A 5,037-nucleotide genomic window follows, 5' to 3' on the forward strand; every position below is an offset into this window, starting at 1 on the left:
TTTTAATTCCAGTTTCTTCTTATGCTTGAATAGTATATTCAAGCTGCTTAGTGCAAAGCGATTACTTAACAGCAACTCTCCACCAGGTGTATGTGTTAGAATTCCTTACGGAACTTTTAAAATTTATTTTCCTGAGCCTTACTCCAGATCTATTGAATCAGCATCTCTGGGATGGGACCTGGGTATTAACATTTTCACTAATGATTTTTATGAAAACATTTGGTTAAGAACTGGCTTATTGGAAGACCATCTCAAGCCACTAAGGCAGATCAATTTTTATAGATATTAGTTTTGATGATCTCATTTTCCTTCTCCAAATCCTTCAATCACTTTTTTATTACTAAAAATAAAGTCAAAATGAAGTTTGGCTTTCAAGACCCACTTATGGCCATCCTAGTTTATCTTGTTAATTGTTCTTTTTTTTGATAATTATGTTACTAATAGACTGAAATTGCAGTTTAGCATTATTTTCAACTACCTACTTCTCTTATGATGATCTAGAATGTCCTGCTCTCTTCTCCCTTTCCTTGATCTCTAATTACTACTTTTCTTGTAAAGTCTACCTCAAAAGGTATACCTTCTCCATAAACCTTCCCTACTGCCCTCAGATAGAAGTCATATTCCTTCTTTCAACTTCAAAACACTTATGTGCTTTATTTTTGCACCAATCCTAGATTATGTTTCTCTCCAGATACCTTTTATCTCTACTAAACTTTAAGCTTCTTGATGACAGATTCTATGTGTGTTCATTTTACTACCACTCAGTGGAATGGTACTTTGTACACAGTATGTGGTACATCCCTCTCCACCCCACATCTGATTTTGGGAAAGCTTATTTGCATTTTTTAATGTTTAATGAAATTTATAAAAATGCTACTGGTATGTTAAATCATTTTCTATAAAATGTAGAATTTCTTATTTTTCTTCTTAGATTCCAGACCTGGTTTTTGACAGGCCAGTTCTTGTTTACATCTTGTGTTTTTTGGTAAGCATAGAACTCAGAGATGTCAGGTGAGCTTTTCCTCTTGTAATGGTTACCAGACATGGTAATCGTTGGGAGACAGTTCTCAAGGGGTCTCTCACATGCTATGCATGTGTTGCAAGTAAATGTACTGTCTGACCACCTTTTCTCTGGACTTGTCTTTTTCAAGGATGTTTATATGGTGAGCAGAGATATTGTTTCCCTCCAGAGCAAAGGGTAAGTTTGTTTATGGTTCAGTGTAATAAAAAGTCTCCCTCCAGAGCATGTTTGCTTAGTTCAATATGGTAAAGATAACATTACCTTCCAGAGCGAAGGAGAGGCATGTTTATGCCCATTATAAAAAAATTGGGTTCCTTAACCTCAGGGTTTTTCTCCTGTAACATAACCTATTCCATGTATAGTTGTCACCTGGTCCTCTTTATGTTACTCTATGGGAATTGGGACTTAGGGAACTGGCACAAAAGGTAACACTGGCTACTGCTATTGCCATAAATAGTAAAGTCCCTTGTCTCTGACCTAGGAGTCTTGGGTCTTTCTCCAATATCTATGAAAATGGCAGGATAATTTGTTAGGTTAGACATAGGATAAAATCTCAAATCCCTCACAGTTCTTGACAGTAATATAAAAGCTACTCTTCAGAATTGCAAAATGGGCCCCTCTGCAAGTAACTCTTGTTAAATCTTGATCTACATTAAACATAGGTCTTTGGAAAGTGACTTGGATGAGGCTAGAATTCAGGTTCCTTATGACTATATACTGTGTTCTCTTTTTCCTCCTATTTCCCCATGAAACTAAATTTTTCAAGTTAAAAGACTTATTATGAGATTGTTCTTTTATCAAATAATGATGTTAACAGTGATCTTTCTCTTCCCAAAATAAAAGCATTGCTAGTTTTTATGGATGAGTGACATTGACAAGCGTATTGATTTGTTTACTTAAATATGAAGTTTGGAATGTATATTGCCTTTAAAAGCAGCATAGGGTATTTGAAAAGACTTTTTTTTTGATTTGTGTAGCATGATAATTTTAATGATAAATAACCTAATAAACTAGATAAATAATAAGACATAGTATGTTGGATAGATGTTAAAGAAAAAGGGAGCACAGGACAGTATTGAAATTTTAGGTAACGTTGGCTGGGGAAGGCCTCACTGAGGTAACTTGAGTAAAGAATTGAAGTGAGTTGGGAGACTAGCCATTCACCAATTTGAAGGGGACACATTCTGGGTGGTGCAAACAGCAAGTACAAATGCTCTGCAGCAAAGTGTGCCTGGTACAATACTTTGAGGAGGCCAATTTGTAATGCTTGAACACATATGAGAGAGAGGATTATAGTATTGCTCTTTGTCTTAGCTGTCTTTCTATGCTTCAACCACAGCACTTGCTTTTATGTTTTTATATATTAAGCATTTCTTCACTTGAGTTTGGGATTTCTTCCTTTAAATATAATTTTGATAACTACTGAATTAGATAAATTTTTTGCAGTATTCTCTAGTTTTCATTGATGGTCTTTGTAAGTGCCCATCTTTCAAGAGTTAATGTTAAGTCCCACATCAGATTGTTTAAATTCAACAGGTATTTGAGAGTTGATTTAGACCTTTTTTTATATGATTTATGTTTTAATTCCCACATGGATTATATTCTTTATATTTCTGTTGAAGAGGCTGAGACAGCCTAGAATAGTTAGAGAGTAATCTAAGTTAGCATACCAACTAAAACCTCTCTAGCCAAGGTCACTAATTATCCTTTGTTACTAAATATAAAAGCTCATTTTCAATTCTGGTTGGCCTGGAAAATTAACATTATACCATTTCTTTCCTGAAATACTATCCTATTCTTCTGGTTGTACCATTTCTGTCTTAGGGTTTAATTCCTCATTCCTTGAGTCTATACCTTGACTACTTCTGCTTCTCACTCTCCTTAATCTCCCTAGATACTTTGATCTACTCTATGACTTCAGTTACTATCTATATATTGTTAATTCTCATCAGAATTTCTAGTCTAAATTTCAGTCTTAAGCTTTAAGCAGTTGTAATAAGTCGGCTTCTAACATATCTATTTTGATGACCATTGGGCAACATGGGTTCAGATATTTAAAGCAACTTTTCATCTTTTCCCCACAAAGAAAAAAGAACTTATTCCTCCTATCTTTATTTTGGTAAATAGTATCTTTACCAGTTGATTAAGCTAGAATTTTTATGTTCATGCCCATTAGTCAAAGACCATCAAAAATACGCCCATACGTAAATAAAGTTGGGTTTATTGATGCTTTCTGCAGCAAGGGAAGCCACACACCATGGGGAACCATGGAGTGTCACAGTGACACCATGTTGGACAGAGAGAGAATTTAGGCTTTTGTTAGGTAATTTGGGGGAGGATTCAGGGAAGTGGTGGGGGTTTTTCTTTAGATTGGGTGCTGTCAAGAAGTGGAGGTAATTCTACGATTGGGTATCTAAATAAATCTTCTCTAGGAGGTGAGAAGAACAAGGGGAGGCTAAAACTGTAATTGGTAAAGAAACAGTAATCTCAGTCAGCTAGGATTTTTGTGTGTGTGTGGTTGTACAGAGACCTTGCTTTTATCTGTACTCAGACTCAGACAGACCTCATTTTGCATCACTTCCTTCATGGTCACAAAGGAACTTATCCGATGTTGGTAATCTGTGCGATTCTGTTTGACAGAAATACATCATAGCCTAGCTATGAGTGCTGTACCACCTCTTAGCTGTGAGGGGCTTTTTTCTTTCTCACACATTTGGATTAGGTATCATTTGGACAGCAGGAGGATGGATAAAGAGTGTTTTAGACAGGATATATGAACAAAAAACTTACATAGTATTTGCTATTTATGTGAGAGAAGCGGTAAAGAAACTTACTCTACTTGAAATGTATAAGTAGGATCTGGTGTTATATTGAGACAGAAATGCCTGGTTTGTTATTCTTTACCAGGGAAGAGGGGTTAGGGAGTAGTGTTATGTATCAGTCACATATGGAACTTTTTAAAGTCAAAAGTTTGCATACTTACTATGCGCTAGGCACTAATTCCTTGTATGGTCTTTATTAATCACTCAGGTGAATTGGGTTGGAATTGAAGCATGTATATCCCTGGCATTGGGAATTAGAACTAAACTGGAGATCCAAGTGGGGCTAGTAGTATAGAGTGGGATGTTTAACAGTGTGAGTTTCAGGAAAATAGTTTGTGTTTGAATCCTGCCCCATCCCCACAATAAGTAGTTGTATCATCTAGAGCAAGTTAATTAACCCCTTAGAACCTCTGTATTTTATAGATTTAAATGAGCAGTAATTATACCAATCTCAGAGGATTGGTGATACTTGGTAAGCATTCCATGTACAACAGCTGTTGTTATTACTTTGCTTCTATTGGCCATGTGACTTTGGACAGATCACAAAACTCCTCAGAACCTCAGCTCTGACATTACTTTGCAGGGTTGGTATAAAGATCAAAAAGTGTACATGGAAGCATTTTAGAAACAAAGTACTATAAAAATATAATAATTATTAATGTCCAGTATATTGTCTTTCAAATGTTTGAATTTACTTAACATGTAAAGGACTGTGGTTCAGTTGTGATGTTTTGGAGCCATATTATACAGGATCTAGAATGTTAATATGAGAAATTTAGATTTAATGCTGTGGACTGTAGAAAGCTAGCTCCAGATAGACTTTAATGGTAACACAGGAATTAGAGAAGGAGAACTGAGAGGCTCAAAGACCTGATTTATGAAGCTGTTTCAGGCCAAATAATGGTAGCCTAGTTTAGTAAAATGACAATTGAAGTGAAAAATCTTAGATGTTTCTAAGGAATTACTACAATTTAGTTACAAGTTGAATGTGAGGGATATAGAAATAAGAATAATAAAGGCTTCTTGAACTTTAATTTTGGAAATTATTGGTTAAATTTATTTAGATATAAATAGTTAATAAGATTGAAGAAATAGCCTTGTGACAATACAAGAGACTGGGTTTCAGATATTTATTTATCTTTCCTCATAAGTAGACCCAAATGTGTAATGTACAAAAAGAAAGCTTTTGGGAAA

General features: G+C 35.1%; 1 protein-coding gene across 9 annotated transcripts in view; it reads left to right on the forward strand.

Moving 5' to 3' along the window:
• GTF2E1 (general transcription factor IIE subunit 1) overlaps nucleotides 1-5,037 on the forward strand; it is a 35,981-nt gene that overhangs the window by 13,102 nt on the left and 17,842 nt on the right. The gene's annotated exons all lie outside the window — the stretch shown is intronic.

Source organism: Pteropus alecto, unplaced genomic scaffold (assembly GCF_000325575.1).
Source record: "Pteropus alecto unplaced genomic scaffold, ASM32557v1 scaffold251, whole genome shotgun sequence".
NCBI classification, from domain to species: domain Eukaryota; kingdom Metazoa; phylum Chordata; class Mammalia; order Chiroptera; family Pteropodidae; genus Pteropus; species Pteropus alecto.